Source organism: Euprymna scolopes, chromosome 31, assembly GCF_053919585.1.
Source record: "Euprymna scolopes isolate OS-2025 chromosome 31, ASM5391958v1, whole genome shotgun sequence".
In the NCBI taxonomy this organism is placed as follows: domain Eukaryota; kingdom Metazoa; phylum Mollusca; class Cephalopoda; order Sepiida; family Sepiolidae; genus Euprymna; species Euprymna scolopes.
The window spans coordinates 56,462,095-56,484,471 of record NC_136512.1 but is presented as its reverse complement, the minus strand read 5'-3'; positions in this window follow the sequence as shown (position 1 = coordinate 56,484,471).

The window sequence follows — 22,377 nt, the reverse complement described above, 5'->3', positions numbered from 1 at the left end:
AAAAAAAGAAAATGATAACTCTCATGCGATTTTCAACTTATAAAATTGATATAGACATATCAGGAGAAAAGTGCAGGTGATGGAAACAACAACAAAAAAAAAGAAAATAGGGAAGTGTTCATTTTAGCCAACGTAGAAGTGAAATTATAGAAATAATAAAAAACGAATGGGTTTCTACCATATCTCGTCTATCTTAGCTAATATCATCATTGACGAGTTCTCTTCGGTCCGCTCACTCACGGCCGTCGAAATGTTGCCTGCCCGAAGAGACGCTATATAAACTGCATCAAGCTCGCCCTCAAGTGCCGCAATATCCCCTTCAATATTTTGAAGACTTTAGTAGCAGGCAGAGACACTTCGCTCTCCACAGCGGGATGGCTTTCTTCGCCAACGAGCATGAGCGAGCAGCTATAGAGCGTCGCACACTGAGACACCGACGAGTGGCAGCCACTTACCATCAAAACCCAAACTCTGTCTTCCTGTGCTTTATCTGTGCAAAGCAGTGCAGATCATGCCCGGCTTCACAGTTATTAACAGAGTCACAGAATCAGTAAAAAAAAGAAAAATAACTAACTACCATGACTAACTTATTTGAAGAAAATAACATAAATGTAAGCACTGGTTCAAAATATGTGCTTTAACATCTGTCGTAGAAAATCTATTTTTTGTTATACGTCTCCACAATTTAACCGTCTTTATTTGCTCTGCCCTCCCCTTATTTATTTTAGTGTCATTCTTCTCACTATTTTTCAAAATGGCGACATCTCTTTTGTAAATAAAATTTACATATTTTTTCTTCTCTTTATTTCTCTCTTCAAGACTAGTTTTTAAATATTTCTCCGATTAATTAAACCAGGCCAAGATTATAAAAAGGAAACTCACCTTTCCTCAATGTTTAAGTTGCTATATAATTTAATTACTTAATGAATTTACAATAAAATTATATAGCAAGTTAAACGTAACGCGTCAACACTTAGAACATTTAAATTCTTTTCCATTAAACAAAAAACAATTCCTCTTAACATTTACTATTTTTTAAAATGTTTTTCGTTTTATAAATTTATAAAATAAATTTGTAGCTGAACAATAAAAAAAAGTTTGTAGTTATTTAATATATTACCTAAAAAGATTAAGGCTCTTTTTCGTAATTTTTAAGTTTCGGGAGACTGCGCGTGTTACTGACTAAGTTCTGTATCAATACATTTCTGTTGGATAGAAAGACATTTCTAATAATTTACTTTTCACGTGTATAGAGGTCCTGCGGCCACTATAATGACACCTTATTGATAATCTCATTGGATTATGGACCTCCTTAAGCGCACCGTGTAGCTACGCAATTATTCCTACCAAGTGACAGATTCGTATGTTTAAAAGTTGAAGTATTTTCGAGGATGAGACACCATTTTGAGAAAGAGAGAGAGAGAGAGAGAGAGAGACAGACAGACAGACAGACAGACAGACAGAAAGACAGAGGGAGATAGAAAAGGCGGGAGAGAAAAGGGATAACTTTCCTTAACTGCCAGCCATATTTATTAAGATGTATTCTACAAGACAATTCTACACATTAAAATGAAAGAAACCCCAAATAAAAGGGGTTAGTTTAAGTTTTTTTTCTTGTAAGATAAGCGCTTTGTAGAAAAGGTGTTGTAGTTTATTTTCTCTTATTAAAATTGATAATACGATTTGATTATATCGGACATATTATGCATCCAATGAATGGTTAATCAAATAGCTAAAATGAATTATGTATTGAATTTGGTGGTGCTATAAATACTAAAGTAACTGTACCCGGCCACGCGTTGCTGTGGCTCAGTTTGTGCAAATGCCCCCCCCGCCACCACCCAAAAGAGACAAAATTTATCTTTTTATTAAGAAGGATTTAGGGTGACAAACAATTTTTTCATTATAGAAAAATATTCGTAATTTAATGAATAAAGAAAATAGTTATGTATTTATTTGCAGACTGTTATCCTCATTCCTATAATGATCGGAGTGACAGAAGAGCGAGCGAGAGAGTGAAAGAGTAAAATAGAGAGAGAGAGTGCGAGAGAGAGAGACGGAGAGTTAAGAAGAATATATATATATATATATATATATATATATATATATATATATATATATATATATATATATATATATATATATATAGAGAGAGAGAGAGAGAGAGAGAGAGAGAGAGAATAAAAACTGTTATAAATAGTATTGACGCCGTAAAAAATTTAAGAAGAAATGTAAAAAGCGAGCATGAGAGAGAACGACAAAGAGAGAGAGAGAGAGGGGGGGGCGAGAGAGGGGAAATAAAAACTTGACGCCGTAAATGTATGTTTTTCGGCATGAAAAGAAATATACAAAGCGAGCGAGCAAGCAAGAGAGCGAGCGAGCAAGAGAGCGAGTGAGCGAGCAAGAGAGTGAGCAAGCGAGAAAATAGAAACTATTGTTGATGCCGTAAAATGTTATTTTCGGCATAAAAAGAAATGTACAAAGCGAGTAATCGAGAGAGACAGAAAGAAAGAGAGAGAAGAAATACATGTTTGCTGTTTTTTCTTCAACATCGCCATGAAATGTTTTTTTTTCTTTGACATAAAAAATGTAAAAAGCAAGAGAGAGAGAGAGAGAGAGAGAGAGAGAGAGAGCGAACGGGAGATAGAATTGAGAAGAATATATAGAGAGATAGAGAGGGAGCACGTGCGAGAAAGAGAAGGAGAGAGAGGAAATGAAAACTGTTGTAGGTAGCTTTGACGCCGTAAAATGCATGTTTTTTCGGCATAAAAGAAATGAGGGAGCACGAGGAAACTGTTGTAGATAAGGTATATGCCGTAAAATGTTTGCGTTTTTCTTGCATGCAAAGAAATATACAAAGTGGCCGAGAGAGAGAGAGAGAGAGAGAGAGAGAGAGAGAGAGAGAGAGAGAGAGAGAGAGAGAGAGAGATAAATGTTTGTTGTTTTTCGGCATCGCCTTGAAATTTTTTTTTTTTCTCCGGCATAAAAAGAAATCTAAAAAGCGAGCGATAGAGATATGTTTAAAAATTTTTCAGTACGATTGTAATCTGTAGAGTGCGACGACAATCGGTTGATATGTTGTATTTTATCGTCTTTTTAGCGACGCCAATCGGTTAATATTTTTAATTTTGTTTGTTTTTATCAGCACGATTGTAATCTGTAGAGTGCGACGACAATCGGTTGATATTTTTGATTTTGTTGTTTTTCAGCGACGCTAATCGGTTAATATGTTTAATTTTGTTTTGTTTCTGTTTTTCAGCAGTATTGTAATATGTAGAGAGCGACGACAATCGGTTAATATGTTTAATTTAGTTTTTTGGCACGATTTTCTTCTGTAGAGAGCAACGCCATATTGTATAATTTCTGGATAGTTCGTTTATTTATTGTAGAAGTGGATTCCGGAATATGTGAATAGTCACATATCAGCCAATCAAAATGGGCGGAATTTAAGAAGGGAGAATTTATTATTTTTTAATCGGGAAATGGAAAGATTATATTATGTATGTATGTAATAACCAGTTAATGGCGATGCAAGCACAATACCGTAGGAAAATATAGAATTTGACCCGGTCTCAACTGGTAGCACTAAATATTGAGAGAGAAAAAGAGGAAGTTGCAGAAATGGTGGTTGTAAGCTACATAGTGACTATCAGGGTAGATGTATTGAATTTTTGTGTGGCATCTAGTTTGCAAACCTACGGTACGTTGGTCTAGAGGGGAATTTCTGCAATCAAAATATTATATATGGCGATTAAGAATGAGGAGCATAGATTAAAAGTTTACACAGAGGATGACTTGAATTAACTCATGCAATATCAATGAAACGATTTACTTTATTATGGTTCGACCTAATGAGCAGATGCTGGGGTGGGATAGGTAGTCATATATATATATATATATATATATATATATATATATATATATATATATATATAGGGTCAAACGTTAATAAAGCAGGTTTCCTATAAATATAAATAAATTGGTAAGCTGTGTATGGGATTATTGTAGTGTAGGATATGTGCAATACATGACGGAGTTAATGAGGGGTGAAATACTTCGTGGTATCTTGATTTGTACTATATTGGTGGGAAAGAATAAATAAAATATGTATCTTTAAATTTGCATATTTTATAATGTGTTAACTTGCGAGTCATTTATCTATTCAATTAAAATGAGTAAATTGTAGTGACTCAGGAACTATTTCCTTTATACAGTTCCAGTTTTCTCTTCTTAAACTGTAACATAAATAGTGGTTTCGGGATGATTGATGGAATTATAGGTGAATAAGTAACATACACTTAAGAAATCAGAATTGGATATTATCGGTATAAAATAGAACATTTTGTCTTAAAACATTCGGGAACATTAATTGGAGATTTATTCTTTTTTTTTTAAAGAATTACAATACTTGAATTATTTATGTTTTAGTCTTGGTGAAATATATAATTAATTGTGAGTTATAGAACGGTTATTTAATAAAACACGTATAATTTATGACAGAAATCTAAATATCTACAATTTTAACTTTATTATCGTTAGAATAATTACTATCTTTTGTAGATGACACATTTGTCTGGTATTTCAATTATTTACACCGTACTTACGAGAACAATTTTGTTTGCCTAGTAACCTCCCAAACTAACTATTTTTGTATCCAGCCATTCAATAATATCTAACGTTTTATAATTATTACTATTCAGTTTTAAGACTAACGCTATTTTATCAATCGGCATTTTAAACTTTCACTGAGGTTTTATCTGGTTTTGAGTTTTGAATGGAAACCTGACGATCCTAGCGCTATTTGCTATTTCTAAAGTAGTGACCTGGGAATCGATTCAAGTTTTGTGATGCATTTTGGGGAATTTTTGCTGTGGTTATCATCATTAAAGTGAGTTTTTGTGTGTTTTTTAACTTGTTATTTTCATATTCTTTGTTCAAATTTTTGATTTTTTTTTGTTCCCGAAATTGCGTATTTGCTTTGATTATTAATAAATAATTATCTCTGAACTACAATCTTTCAAACCAAAACCTTTTTTTGTTACGAATTGCAAAACGTGCGTAAGAAAGAAAAAAAGCATTTTTTTTGGCTCATCAGAACGCAACCATATATATATATATATATATATATATATATATATATATATATATATATATATATATAAAACTACTTAATTTACTCACATAAAATTAATATACGAAAGTATATATTTATGCATAAACTTTAAGTATTTACTTCAAAAGTGCTCAATACGTAGGTAGAGCTAGTTAGTAATTTATAAAATATATATGGCGATTAAGCTACACTGAATATTCCGCGTTTCATCCACTCTAGGACTCTTCAGGCTTATGCGCATAAGCCTGAAGAGTCCTAGAGTGGATGAAATGCGGAATATTCAGTGTAGCTTAATCGCCATACATATTATATATATATATATATATATATATATATATATATATATATATATATATAATTCAAAAAATAATACCGAGACTCATGACTGCTTTTTTATGTGTTGCATGTGCTGGATTTGTTTTTAATTATTCATTGTTGAGGCTCTTTAAAAATTGAGTGTCCTACGCCATATAACTAGTCCCCCCACTGCCTTGTGGACCAAGGTTTTTAACCAAAGGCTAAGGGTGAGATAACCGTGAGAGAAACCTCCAGAGGAGCTTAGGCCCTGTCTGCTGTTGCATGCATAATCTACAGGCATGTGGAGTATGCTCTCATGACCAGCAACCTAAGTCTTAGACATGGATCGAATGGTATTGGGGTGGAGAGGGCTCCCGCAAGCCATAGTCAAGGCAACATATCTTGGAGAAGCAAATCTCTGATTTTAAAAAAACATAAAGCGGAAGACCAGTACCCGCATTAAGCTGGTCTGCAGTTTGACTTGTTGCTGACTATCTTGCTCTAGCTTGTTGCTGGATATCAACATTTTGAACCGAGAGAGAGACTAGCTGTCATACAAAGCTTAATCTGTAATAACATCTTTGTACAGATACTCCCTCATACATTTTTCTAAAAAAAAAAAAACTCCTATGGTGATGGAAAATTGTGACGCAAGTTAGCCTGACAACTGATCTGCACACAGGTGACAAAAAGCCTAGCCTAACATTGACTGAGCAGCTTTTTCGAGATAGCACTGCTAAGCCAAGAATTTGGTATGAAATAAGAAAATGCGTCCTAAACAAAGCTGCCTTTGACCTGCTGGTCAGCAACCTGCAGCTGATGGCTGTCCATATTATCAGGAACAGAAGATATTATGCTAAACGACACCCACTCCAGCTCTGTTGCTGGAATGTGAGAACACTTATTGACAATGGTAAAAGACTAGAACGGAAGACTGCAATTTTGGCTAAGGAATTGCAAAGATACAATATATACATTAGTGCACTTTCTGAGACATGTTTCGCAGGTGAGGATTTGAATGTTCTTCCCGTTTATACGCTGACTCTTAATTCTGTATGAAGTTGATATAACTTCTTTTATCATATGCTTAGATCTGTTATCACCGGTTTGCCAAGTGCATAGAGTTTGGTAGTTCTTGGTGACTTCAATGCACGGGTTGGATCAGACAATGAGACTTAGTCTCCATTGGGTCCATATGGCATTGGTAGAGTCAATTCAAATGGTATGCTGCTCCTCTATCTCTGCAGTGAACTAAATTTTGTTATCACCAATACTTTTTCCCACCAGAAAAACAAAGAAACCTGGTTTCTTCCCCAGTCTAAATATGGCCATTTGCTTGATTACATATTGTGTAGACGTGATGATCTTGGAAACTTTTGTAAAGTTAGAGTAATGCGTGGTGCCGACTGTGGTACTGATCATTTAATGGTCAGAGGTCTGAAGATTACAGTTCGCAAAAAAAAAAAAATCGTTTCAATGGAGCCTAAGCGTATTGATGTCTTAAAATTGAAGGATCCAGTCATATGAAGTTCCTTGAAATCTGCTTTCAACCAGGTGGATTTCTCAGATTGTGATTGGGAGACAGTAAGAGATACAATATACCAAAAAGGTGTTGAAACTCTTGGATTGAAGGTTCTCAGACACCCAGATTGTTTTGCTGATAATTCCAATCAAATTAACCTTCAAATTGATAGAAAGCAGAAAGCTTATTTAAAACTTCTTAACTGTCTCTGAACAGGCCAGCTTTCGCTGACCACTTCTCTTCTGTGCGGAGTGAGGTTCAGTGTTGTGTGCGCCAATTAAAAAACAAATGGTGGTCTCACCTCTCCAAGGAGATACAGACTGCCTACGACCATAGAGATGTCAAGACATTTCACACTTTGTTTCATCAGTCCGAAAATCGTCCGAAATCCTCTTCAACTACACCACTCCTGGCGATGGATGGGAAAACCCTGCTGAAAACCTCAGATGAAATTATGCATCGATGGCATGAACACTTTCATTATCTTTTTCCCAACACATTCGATGTTGATGTTGCTGCAATCGAAAGTATCCCTCAATGTTTCGTTTTGCCTGGAACTTGATGCTGAACCGACTCTTGTGAAAACAGTTGACTGCATTAAACAGATAAACTCGGACAAAGCCCCTGGGCTGAATGGCATTCCTGTTGAGCTGCTGAAACATGGTGGTGTCAATGTACATTTTGTAGTGTACTCTTTGATACTGTCAGTATGGCAAGGTGACCCGGTTGCCCTAGATTGGGTAGATGTCATCCTGGTTATGTTGTACAAAGGAAAGGGTGCAAGGTCTGATTGTGGAAATTATCGAGGTATCTTGCTGCTGCTTGTGATTGAAAAGATATTTGCACGATTCTTGCTAAACCGATTGGAAAAGTATATATGTCCTGATATCCTTCCAGAATCCCAGTCTGGGTTTTGAGGTGGATGAGGAACTGTGGATATGGTGTTTTCTGCTAGACAGCTTTTAGAAAAATGTATTGAGCAGCGTATGCCTCTTTGCCAGGTGTTTGTGGACTTAACCAAGCCATTTGACACAGTCAACCGTGAGGCTCTCTGAAAAGTGCTGGAAAAATTTGGCCGTACACCTGCTTTTACAGACAAGTTCAAGCAACTTCATCATAGTATGAAAGGTCGCGTCAACTTCAATGGTCAGCTTTCGGAAGAATTCCCCATTGATAATGGTGTGAAGCAGAGTGATATAGCTGCACCAACATTGTTTTCGCTCTATCTGACTGCTGTGCTCTGATATGGTTTCCACGATTGCAATATGGGTGTTTATATTAGATTCCGAACGACTGGAAAGGTGTTCAATCTCAGAAGATTCCAAGCCAAAACACTTGTTAGTGGACTTGTTAGGGAACTGTTGTATGCTGATGATGCTGACCTGGTAACACACTCCTTAGTAGATATGCTTGTGCCTGCTTCGAACTGACAGTTAATATTAAGAAATGTACACTCCCACTCCTGATGATCTGTATGTGGAATCTGATATCTTCGTCTGTAGAAAGCGCCTTGAAACCGTAAAAACTTTTGTCTACCTTGGTAGAACCTTATCAAATGATGGCGCTCTTGATGCGGAATTAAGACAGAGAATCAGCAAGGCATCAGATGCTTTTGGAAGGTTACAAGATAGAGTCTGGTCTGACGGTGATCTAACTCTAATAACTAAAATTTCAGTATATCAAGCATGTGTAGTACCATCCCTACTCTATGCCTCTGAAACATGGACCTTGTACACATATAGAATTGCTAGAGAGGTTCCATCAGCATTGCCTTAGACACATTCTTGGTTTAAAGTGGGATAGCTTTATCCCTGATACATATCTCTTAAATAAGGCCAAAACAACCAGTATTGCTACCATCGTTATTAAGAACCAGATGTGTTGGGCGGGTCATCTTATTCGGCTTAAATACTATCGACTCTCAAAACAGTTGTTCTATGGTGAGCTCTTTCTTGGAAAAAGACCCGAGCACAAGCCCAAAAAACGTTTTAGCGATAGAATCAAGGAGAGTTTGGTGAGCTTTCATATTCCTTTTGACAGTTGGGAGTTCCTAGCGTTTGATCGCAAGCAGTGGAGGACACTGATATATAGGGGCGCAGAACACTTTGAAGCAGCCAAAATAGACCGAGCAAAGCTCAAGAGAGTATGTAGGAAATGCCAAACTCTGCTGCCCAATCATGGATATCTTTGGCTCTGTGAGATGTGTGATCGGGCTCTGTTGTCTAAGGCAGGTTTTGTTAATCACATGTAAGCGCACGAGGTGTCGCTGCTGTTAATTTCATGTAAACCAATGAACGCTTGAAGTTGTGCAAGTCGCTGGTAGTGCTGAAAAGTAATCTTCGGTCACATGGACTTTTAGTGACTGAGGGAGTGGCACTCGTCTGACAAGACGTTGCGATCATATATATATATATATATATATATATATATATATGTATGTGTGTGTGTGTGCGTGTAAAGAGAAGCCTTTCTTCATATTACCAATTTTCTCTTTCATTCCGCCTTGCCATTCTTCTCACCTTCCTTGTTCATATTTTTTCCTTTTTGTAATGAAACAGTGTGTTTATTTTGTTTTGTTTTTGTTGTTTTATTTATTAATAATTGATTGTTTCTAAATACTAACCTATTAAACAAAAGATTATATTTTTCGTTACGGATTATGAAGCGTACATAAAAAAGAAAGGAAAAAAAACGGCATAGTCAGTCGCCAAAAAAAAAAAAAAAAAAATTATGATTGTGAACTGATTTTTTCTTTGTTCATTGTGGGGCAATCCAATGATATATATATATATATATATATATATATATATATATATATATATATATATATATATATATATATATATATATATATATATATATATATATTGAACAAAGGCAATAAAATGAAATTATATATATATATTTATATTGAACAAAGGCAATCAAATTATATATATATATATATATATATATATATATATATATATTATAATTTGATTTGATTGCCTCCCATTACAAACATATATATATATAATATATATATATATATATATATATATATATATATATGCAAAGAGGACCGTTTTTTTATATTACCATTTTTTCCTTTTTATTTGGATCTTGAAGAAAGCAGAGAATGCAGCGCTCATGTTGAAGAGAGAGCTCTAACTGGAGCGTCAATAAAATTGTAAGATTTACGTTATTTTACGATCCTTTTTACCTAACAGTGTGATTGAAGAAACGCATAAGCATCTAATATTGCATAAAACGTGCAAGTTTGAAGTACTTAATCCCGGGTAACACCGATCGTACTCGCTATTCTAATACAAATGCCACATTTTAAAAAGTGAATTCGGTGGGGGGGGGGGTAGTGTCAATTCGAAAACACGTCACCTTCGCCAATGTGAGCAAAACAAAACTATTAAATCAACTTTAAAAAGTCAAGGAACTCCAAACTGCGCCGAGTTCAGTTGCACTTCTTTCGGGCCATGCTATCGCCGTTGGTCTAATTTAACGTTTTTATTTTATTTCAGAGACACCAAATAGGTCAAGTGATTAAAACGCTTAAAAAGGTAAACACATTTTGTCACGTAGTCAATGTTGTTCTTATGCAATTCGTACAATTCCTGCTATTCACGACTTACGTAATACTCACACCATAATATAAACTATTGAATAAGAAAATATTTAATGATGTTGCATTTTTCGGTAGCTTCTCGGAAGAGAATCCCAAGTGGAAGCTAAGTGTTATACGATGTGCCTTCAATACATTACCAGACTTTTTCGTAAGGGCAGTTTTATTGATAATACACATATGAAACTCTAGTTTCCTTCGAAGTAATCTTCTCCGGTTGCAATGCACTTGTACCGTTCCAACAACTTCTGGAAAGCACCGTGGAAGTGGGATTTTGTGAGCGTGTCACTGACCCTCGTATCAGCCCCTTTCATCTCTTGAATCATCTAATAACGACAGCCTCTAAGGTTTTCCTTAAATTTAGAGAATAACCAAAACTCACAAAGAGGAAATTCTGGACTATAGGAAGGGTGAGGAACTGTTTTCATCTTGGTCAAATAGTCTGTGACAAGGGTGGAGTTGTGGACTGGTACATTCGCGCAAATCTTCCGCATATTCAGTGAATAATTGTGTGTACAGTTCCTAGACTAACATCAAATTGTGAACGCATCTAATTCAGAGCACCATTGATTGTCTCCCCTTGAATGTTCCCGAAAGAGTTTAGGAAGTATTAAGAATCAACCGTTGTTGAATTTCTTCTGTGAATCTCCCACAAAATGAAGAATCTAGGTCCACTCGGTAAGTAATGTTCCCATATTAAAGGTAAAGTGAAGACTGAATATCTTCTATTATTTGGCATAATGCACGTTGCTTGCCTTTCATAATTGTTAGCCGTAAATAAATGTGTTAACCATACTTTTGGTCTCAGCGTTTTGTATTAATGACGTAAGAAAGATATATTAACCGAAAAGTGCATAAGGATAGGATAAAGCTTAATAGGAGCTTCCGATGGAGTCCAATATAGATAGTCGTACGCGCTACACACTTCTAGTACTCCTGAGAATGTTATCTCACATCGTAATATAGTAATGGAAGAATCCATCTTGCAGGTAAGTTCGGTCGCACAACAATGTTGTATATAGTTTCACTTCTTCTGAAAATAAAGACTGACTTGATAAAATGAACGAGAGAAGATTTCTTCTGGACATTGGTCCCTCCAGATCACGTGTCGTTTATGTTCTCGCTTGTAACAGATACCATTTGGCCTTCAGGACAAGATCAAAGTATAGTATCTGTTCTTCAGATGCTGCTCTTCAATTTCTTGTTCTCTGTCAGTGGAGGAGAAATCCTTCACGACTGAGACAATTTTTATTTTTGTTCCTTTTCTCCGCGTTAAAAAATGACCCTGGTGTCTAACTCTGTCCCGTGGGGAGGCATTGTAAATAGGAACATCAAGCTTTTGTTTCTTCAGCATTTATGACGTCATAAATGGACTCTTCCCAATGTCTTTACCTTGTTTGAATGAAATCATCATTTTGCGATATTATAATGAATTTGATTGGTGTTGTTTCATTTCGTTTAAGTTGATGACACCGTTTCTTTGTAACCTTATTCATTGTACGTTGTGAATAACAAGATTTAGAGAATTTTAATAATATTTACATACATTGTCACAATACTTCGTTTATTTTAAGATAATCACGTAATTTAAAATAGCATTTTCTTTCTGAATTACGAATTCATGGCTAATAGCACCTGACCTAAAAAAAAATTAGCATTCAAATTCATCGGACTAACATTCACAAGAAATATAAATTGGAAAAAATATGTAGAAGATAATGCCAAGGCTGATGAAAAGAAAGTGAGCTTCCCCTATCGTGCTAAAACCGTCTTACACTTTCTAATATCCTTTATCTATACAAAGCTTCTATTCGCCTCTGCATGGGATATTTCTATCACAATATAATATGTACCACATTATCAACAAAGATCCAGTCCCTGTCCCATCACTACAATGTTGCCCTCGCGTGCCTATTTTACAAGTACTTTAATGGAATGTGCCCCGACACACTTCCTGCACTGATACTCCCTGAACGTAAATATCTCCAAACGAACTTGATAACAATAAATATGCCTCTCCTTCACTGTATGAGTCAGCAAACAATGAAAACATTTCTAATATATCTTCTTTCCTCTAACTGCTAGCTTTTAGAATTCTATTTCTGCTCCCTGTTTCCCTGACTGCGTTAACATGCAGAAAAATTTAAATGTAATATGAATAGCCATCTAGCTGTATGACTCCCTACTTGATGACCTCTAATCTGCAGTGTTCCCTTGTATTTCAGTGACAGTGTACTCTGTTTAGGGTGAATCAATCTATCCACACACACACACACACACACACACACACACACACACACACACACACACACACACACACACACATATAGTACGTTAGAAAGTTATGAAAATATATATGGCAATTAAGTTTCATTCTCGTGAGAATTTGTCAGGAGAATTCGTTAGCTTAATATAATTATATATATTATTATGTATTATATATATTCTGTGTAGTTTAATATATATATATATATATATATATATATATATATATATATATATATATATAAATCAAAGCAAAAGTGATAAAGATTTAACCATGTGAATGTTTTCTTAATTCAAAATGCCGATTACTGGTTTAAAATACTCATGCCAAAACTTCAAATATCTGAAGCGCGCAGCAATAAAATATTATGATGTAGGAAACTGATCCTGATGATGCCCTAATTCTGAGCACCATTGATTGTCTCTCCTTGAATGTGCCCGAAAGAGACTAAAAAGTATTAAGAATCAACCGTTGTTGAATATCTTCTGTGAGTCTCCCACAAAATGAAGAATCTAGGTCAACTCGGTAAGCAATATTCCAATATTAAAGGTAAAGTATAGCTGGTATAATGTATAGCTGGAAATGTCTTCTCACTTATTAAATCATTTCTCTCTGATAGGTTCATAAGAGTAGTGGTTGATGGGCAGAAATCAGAAGCTCTTAGTATTAATGCTGGAGTCCCTCAGGGGTCCATCCTGGGCCCTACTCTCTTCCTGATCTATATTAATGATCTTCCAAATCACATCCTTACATCATTCGTAGACATCTATGCTGATGACACTACTATCTATGGTAGCACATCTAAGACAGTAAACGACCAAGTTCTCTCTGATTCTCTCTCCTCTGATCTTGAGCACGTGGTACAATGCGGAAAGAGGTGGTTTGTTACTTTTAATGCATCTAAGACCAAGCTTTTATCTTTACATCATCAACGCTCTGATCCCCATCTGGCATCAATTAAAATGAATGGCTCTCGTCTTGAGGAGGCCTCATGTTTTGACAAGCTTCTGAGCTTGACCTTTACTCCTGATCTTAATGGAACACATACATTAAATCCGTTGCCAAGGCCACTGGAAAAATGGTGGGATCCTTCTATCGATCCAGTAGATATCTCACTGCTGATGCAATTCTCTATCTATATAAGAGCCAGGTACGTCCAAGGATGGAGTACTGTTGCCACATCTGGCCAGGAGCTGCTAGAAAGGACTTGTCCTGCCTTGATAGAGTTCAAAATAGACTTTGTAGCCTTGTAGGGGATGTCCTTTTCTCTTCGCTGCAACCTCTTCATGGCAGGTACTCGGCTGAGCTTCAATCTATGGTCCCCCCTCGCCAAACTTTCACAAGAAACACCCGTCTAGCAGAAAACACTATCACTAGTTTCCCCCCACTCTTTATCTGTGCCTAAACCTAAGCGTAGATTCCATGATCAAAGCTTTTTTCTTAGAACTGTGCGCCTATGGAATTGTCTTCCGTTTTTCAGCTTTCCAGCTGACTACAATATGGTTATCTTCAAGTCTAATGTAAACAAGTTTTTGATGAGCCGTTCCATATGAGTTAACAAATTTACCGAATCTCCATTACTAACTGTCCAATTTCTACTGTACATTTTTTAACCCTTATCCTCGAGTGGCCTCTTGGCCTTGATAAGTGGTAATGCCTATGTAAACAAAAGAAAAAAAAGTAAAGACTAAATATCTTCTATTGTTTTGTATAATGTACGTTGCTTGTCTTTCATAATTGTCAGACAAGAAAGGCACCTGATATGACAGCAATACTCCATCTTAGGACGTCTCTAGCTCTTATACATGCAGAAGATTGGTTTCGGTAGATGTAACCCCAGACCTTCAAGGTTGTAGATGAAAATGGATTTACACAATTGACTTTAAACAGAAAAAAACGAAGTCGTTACCGCAAATACTTCTATGCTTAAACAGACAGTTAAAATGTTAAATGACCATGAATCTGAAATGACAGTTTTCTTAAATGAACCCGTTTGATCGGTTATGGATAATGGAATGAAAGCAATTTACCCCAGTGTGTATACTTCCTGTTTTTTTTTTTGTTTGTTTTTGCTAAGAGTAAAGGTAAAGTCTAGTGTCTACTGTGGTACTATCGTGGCCAGAGTGGTGTATCTTGGTGTGTCTGCGCCATGGATATATCCTTGTGTTGATTCCACAACTTTAGCAACCTCATATGATACTATCGTATCACTTCATCTATTCTGTCGTGAAAGAAGCAGGCAGCACCTGTAACGGCAGGCCGTATTTTTTTATCTATAAAAAGCCTAACCTATATAAAAAAAAACAAAAAAACAAAAAAGGGAACACGCAAATAAGCACATCATATGCAATGCGTTTCTATTTATTTAATCAATTTGACAAAAACCGTTAAACCGAATTTCTTAAGAAACGTTGTTTATATTTTTCACTGTTTCTACAAACCAGTTAATAATAATAATAATAATAATAATAATAATAATAATAATAATAATAATACATGGGCTCCTTCAGTCTTTGACAGACTATGTATACCCACGAAGGGGTGCATGCACGTAAAATTTTTTGTGGCAGGAAGTGCGCAATCTCAAACCACACCTCTCCTGAATCGTCATTGTTAAATACCAGTAGCAAGTGAAGTGTATGTACAGGGCGACTGAAAATAATTGCCAAGATAAGCGGAGAGGACATACAACTCCTAGAATTCCCAAATGGGAACCTGTCTGGTATTAACCAGACTCAACGTTGCTTAACATCAGTGATCTGACGAGAACCGGTGTGTCAATGCGATTATGCCGTATATTATTATTATTATTATTATTATTATTATTATTATTATTATTATTATTATTATTATTATTTCTACTATGAAAATAACAACGTGAATGAAGCTAGAACATCTTGTGATGGTCTCACGTTCGAAATTCTGAGGATGTGGCTGGATATGGGGGAAGTGAGAATTGCCAGAGAGGGTCCCAAGACATGAAGGGAGTTGGAACAGGAAATGTCAAAAATCATGGACGGATGAGGAAAGAAGAGTACTGTGGGAATGCTTTGTAAGAAGTGGAAGTACCAAACCTGGTGGATAGATCCGAAAAGTGAAGGAAGAATGGGAAATCGAGAGGAGGAGGAGCTAGAAGTGTCGCGAGTTTGGTATCCCAGTTAAAACAAATTAAAAATAACAACCTACTTTCAGTGATTGCAAGAGAAGAGATTGAACGGATGAATGGTTAGGAATGAAATGAATAACGAAAGTAAAATTGATGAAACTAGCCCTGATGAAAGCACTGAGAGAGTGGAAGTGCAGAAGGGAAATGTAAACGATGATGGGAGGCGGACAACTGAAGAGGAATGGAATCCTATGGTTAGGGAAAGTGATGAGAAGGAGTTTGAAGGATCTAACATGAGATCATTGAGTCTGAGACAATGGAATCAGTGAAAGGAGCAGATGTATGGAGAAGTGGGGATGAAGATCGAACTTTGACTTCTGTAGAAAAAGAAGTACTTCAGAAGTTAAGAGAGGTTCTTCTTAGAGACGAAATCATAGACATTCCAAGCATGAAGAGTAGTGATAGACGGAAGGTGAAAAGCGAGGTAAAAATAGTTCAAAGAGTAATTCACAATATCATAAGAAAGAACATATCGATTACGGAACTTAACAGACTTCTTAATGCAGTGTCATACGTTATTGCGAATCGTTTTGGCTTAATACAGAAGAAAAAGAGAGAAATGAAGGATAGAAGGCCGCACTGGCTGAGGTAGCTTGAAGAAAGTATTAAACGGTGGCGGAAGACATTGGTAGAATCGAAGAAATAAGAAAAGGAGTTAAATTAGGACAGAAAGCCAAGGACAAGCTTGAAAGGAGGTATAGATTGCTGGAAAAGGGAACAATGAACGTTCTAACAATGTTGAAAGAGAAGATCCACACTGGTGGTATGAAAAATAGGAACTTTGTTGGAAAAAATGTTGCGTTTTGGCAGAACAACTTTTTCCGGAACAATCAGTCTCAGCTGTATAAAGAATTAAATGGTAGTAAACAGGCGGGAAATAACAACACTCCAAATGCAAAACATGTCAGGAAGTTCTGGAGTGGGATTTAGTCTGTCGAAGGGCGATATAATAAGAAGACTAGCTGGTTGGGAGAGGTCAGAGAAAGGCTATCAGGAATGCAGCAAATGAAGAATGTTTAGATAACCATCGATGACGTTAAGGCTGGCATACGAAGGATGACAAACTAGAGGCACCTGGTCCAGATGGAGTGATGGGCTTCTGGTTTAAACAGTTTCAATGCCTTTATCCACCTATAGCTGCTGCCCTGTAGAGTCAGGAGATGCCCCTGATTGGCTTGTGAAGGAAAGAACAACACTAATTAGGAAAGATCCTGCAAAAGGAACAGATGCCAATAATTATAGACCAATTTCATGTCTGCCATTGATGTGGAAACTGTTGATTGGAATATTTGTGGAGAAAATTTATGAACATCTAGAGAGTAATGGTGTTTTTCCTGGTGAACAAAAGGGGTGCCGGAAAGGCTCAAGAGGTACTAAAGAGCAACTACTAATTGATAAAGCAATAATGCAGGATGCGAAGAAGAAGAAGAGAAATCTGAGTGTAGCATGGATCGATTACAGAAAGGATTATGGCATGGTTCCTCATTCATGGATACGTGAAACACTATTGATGATGAAGGTTGCTGAGAATGTGGTAGGGCTTTTGGAGACAAGTATGGCTCAATGGAAAACGCTGACAGCAAACAGAGAGGAGATGGGGTAGGTTGGCATTAAACGTGGGATATTTCAAGATTTGTTATCGCCACATCTTTTTGTAATGATAATGATGCCACTGATCATCCTCTTGAAGAGAGAAAAACTGGGGTATAACTTTGGATCTGGTGACAGACGCCTCAACCATCTACTGTTTATGGATGTTTTGAAAATATTCGGTAGAAATGAAAAGGAAATGGAGAGACTGGTAGAACTTGTGGGAACATACTCAGAAGACATTAGGATGGAGTTTGGGATTAATAAATGCGTGGTACTGGTGATGAAAAGAGGAATAAAGGTTCATTCGAATGGAATAGTGCTGCCAAATGGAGAAATCATGAAAGAAATAGAAGATACAGGGTATAAGTATTTAGGAGTGTTGGAGGGTGTAGGCATCATGAACAGAGAAATGAAGGAGAAAGTCAGGAAGGAGTATCTTAGAAGAGTGAAACTAATTGCAAAGTCGAAACTGTATGGAGGAAAACCTAATGAAAGCAGTAAATGCATGGGCGGTCAGTGTTTTGAGATACAGTGTGGGAATTTCAGAATGGTCTGACAAGGATTTGCATGCCATGGATATCAAAACAAGAAAGGTTTTAGCAATGTTTGGTATATTTCACATTCGAAGTAGCGTAGCAAAGCTGTATCAAAAGAGGAAAGACGGGTGGAGAGGATTGAAAGTGTAAAAGATTGTGTTAGAACTGAGATGTTGTTGAAGGAACATGTGGTTAGAAGTGAGGAGTGGATGCTTAAGGCTGTGGCCAATGAAGTGGAGGTATGTGAGACCAAGGCTGATTATGTGAAACGTATGGATAGAGAAAGGGCAGAGGAACTGGCTAGGAAGAAAATGCATGGAAGGTTCTTCCAGGATATAGCAGAAGTGGCTGATGAAAGATCATAGCAATGGCATAGAGTTGCGTATCTGGCTAAGATTAATGAAACTTTTGTTTGTGCAGCACAAGAGCAGACATTAGGAACACGATGGTTCAAACAAGTGGTTCTAGGAGAGGAAGTTGCTGCAGAATGCCGGATTTGTGGTAAGAGGTCAGAGTCAATTGCGCACCTTGCAGCAGGGTGTAGTGGACTGGCCCAGAGAGAGTACCGCAAAAGACATGATCGCATGGGACTCCAGATATATTGGGAGGTGTGTAAGTGGGTTGGGGTGAAGTGTGCTGGAAAATGGCTTGAGGAGGTGCCTGATGAAGTGAGAAAAAGTGAGGATGGCAAGGTAAAGGTATGGTGGGACAAAAGTGTCATAATGACCAAGCAATTGGAACATAATTGTCCGGATTTGGTCGTCATTTACAAGGTTTAAAAAAACTGGCAGATTGTAGATTTCTCAGTACCCTGGGACAGGAATGTGAGAGAGAAGGAGAATGAGAAGTGGAGCAATTATGCTCCATTGGCCTTGGAGATAAGGCGTATACACGGGGTTAAAACACAAATAATCCCGGTCGTAGTTGGTACACCAGGAGTAGTATCAAGTCGTCTGGAAGGACAATTGAAAAAACTACAAATCCCCGATGTTTTAGGCGGTCTTCAGACCTCTGCTATTGTAGGTACCACCAACATCCTTAGGAAAACCCTTGATCTTTGAAGCTCCTGGTTTGAAGCCGGGATTGAGGGAAATCCTCTGGAAATGAATCTCATCCTTTTCTAGAGAGACGTTGATAAACGAAATCAAAATTATTATTATTATTATTATTATTATTATTATTATTATTATTGTTATTATTATTATTATTATTGTTATTATTATTATTATTATTGTTATTATTATTATTATTGTTATTATTATTGTTATTGTTATTATTATTAGTATTGTTTTTATTATTATTATTATTATTATTATTATTATTATTATGATTATTATTATTATGATGTTGATGATCAGTTACTTTTTACTACTTTGTTCCTTTTGACAACTAATCGTCAAATCTGCGCAGTGTAAGCAATAATTTTTCTTTTTTTTTCACTTTAGATGTCTATATCCATAAAAACTCGTGATGCATTAAAAACTGTAAACTTCTGACCTTCACGTCAGCCCGACGTCTCTGTTGTAAATAGAGACATTAACGGTGAAATCGACATTTAAAATCAGTTATTTATTTCATCAAAAATATCTAAAAAAAAAAAAAACATTAACTATCGAGACATGTTTGCATAAGTAATTCAATATTTTTATTTATGCCAAAGCGAAATTATTACAAAATTAACTCGGATTGTTTTTGTTTTTAATATCTACAAATGTTGATTGGCTGGTTGTTGGGTTTACAATAAAATAAACTTATCGACAGTAGTCGAGAGTGACTCGATATCCCTCTTTTCATTGGCTACTACACCGACATATAAGAGATGGCGCCCCTTCTCTCGATTGTCCCATTTAATCTTGACCCTAACATGATAATGTCAGGTGTTTAGTAAGGGGTTATCAATTACGATTTATTTAATCTTTGGTATGCGTTGACTGAGGCTTGAACTTCAATCTCCCTGTACATTCGCGAACAAGAGTGGTACCATTAAAACGATCCCCCTTTTGTATTCCAGAACTTATTTTTTTTTTTTACATAGTCACCATTCTCAATGCACTTTTGCCAGAAATTCGATGACGCATCTCTGTTGACGCACGTTTATGACAGGGTTGCGTTCTTAGGGTCTCACAGCAGACACCATATAACAGGGAGATTAAACTTTCATGTGTATTCAATAGCTATTACAAACTTTTTTGTGTACTAACATGTTAAGGGAAGAAGCCAGTTCAATACATCAACACATACGTCATATAAACAGTTGTTATACAATTTGATGCTGAAATTGTACTATGTATGTTGTGCATACGAATAGTTTATAGCTTATTAATTTGTTTTGTAAACGTGTATTTTATGAATCACTCGTATGTGGACTATTGATTCTAATTTAAACCATAGATTTATATCAGACTGAACCTAGTAGTCATGGCAACTAATGGATGACTCTATATTCCTCAAAGTTCCCTAAATGATGCCTCACTATAGCATGCATATCTTTATATGTCTCTCTAGAACCTATTAGGGAAAAATGGGACGAAATTACCTACATAAATGAGGTTGAGTTTGAGTTGGTTCATTAGTTGGTTGGTTGGTTGGTTGGTTAGACAGAATAATAAGCGCTGCATGCCATAGTATTATGTAAGGTCTGTTAACCTCACTATTATCCGTTGTCTAGTTAATAGTTCTTATTAACGTTATTGCATTATTCTTGATTATTCATAGCAATTTGAGCCTTAGCTATACAATTGACTAATATAATTTAATATTTTCATGATTATTTGCACATCATTTTACTTAATACACTTTACATATGCAAATTCAAATACGGACAATTCTAAGTTACTTTTACAATGAACTAAGTAATTTTCGTTCTATGAGTTATATAATCAACCTTTACTTCTTTATGTCAACTAAAACTGATTGTTAAATCATAAGATTGTCAGGTGCGTTTTGTTAATACTGAAAATTGTAAAAAGGTTACATTTATTTTTGCCATAATCCACGATAATATAACGAAGCTGTATAAGGTGTTATGGAAAAGATGACGGAACAGAACGACACTGAACTAAGGTAAAAGCTCTAACATTTAAAGAAGCGCCAGCAGCAGAATCACGTTAGACATTGGAAGAAGTAGGCACCGGCTGTAACGGCAAGTTGTGTTTAACCTAAACCAGTACATAGATAAGTATACAATATACAGTTTCAGGCATTAATTAACATTTATCGTTATATTTCAATCAATTTAACACAAAGCCGCTAAAACGTGACCTTCGGAATCACTAAAAAATAACTTAAAGCCTGAGGTCCTAGCAAGCGGGATCTGTCGAAGAGTCCGTCTGTCCATAATGATTGAGAGCTTTTTACAAAACCGTAAGAAAACTTCCAAACTTGCATTAAAAAAGAGAAAAAAAAACACGATTAATACTGAAACTGAACTTATTCAATATTGATAAAAAAAAGAAAGAAAAATTTATTCAAAAGGGAAAAGTTGTGTGTTGTTTCTTTGAAATAAACGTTTTGTTATTCCAGGGATTTAAAACACTTAACTTTGTTTATTATTTACTTAAAAATTGCATTTAAAAAGAAAATAAAGGAACTCGATTTGATTTATAATGAAACTGAACTTTGTTCAATATAAATTTAAAACAAACTAGAATTATGTATGTAAAATTGTTTGGAGGACCACAATCAAATATTGCAGAAACTGAATTATGAATTTAGGAAATAAGTCAATAATAAATTAATATTTTTTTTACATGAAAGCTACCATTTATCAAGGCCCGAAGGACACTCGAGGATAAGAGACAGCAATAACTTGTTTACATTGGAGTTCAAGACAACCCTGTTGTAGTCAGCTGAGAAGCAGATCAGTGAAACAAAGTTTAACAGGCAGACAATTCTAGAAAAAGAGCTTTGTTCATGCAATTTGCGTTTAGATTTAAGCACAGATAGAGAGTAGGGAAAATTGTTGATAATGGTTGTAGTTTGACGAGTGATTTTTGTGAAAGTTTGACTGGGGGACAATAAATAGAATGTCAGACGAGCACGTGCCATGGAAATAACAGTAGAACAGACACAGGCTCATAACATCTCTACTGTCTCAAAGAGGTTACAAGGAGGAAGAGGTTTCGAAGCCGGGTTTGAACCCTGTTAAAGCAGGATGGGTGATTCGAGCAGCTCCTCCCTAGATGTAACAACAGTACTCCATTTTAGGGCATATTTGGCTCTTATACAGGTAGAGGATGGCGTCAAGCGTGAAATACCTTCTGGAGCGG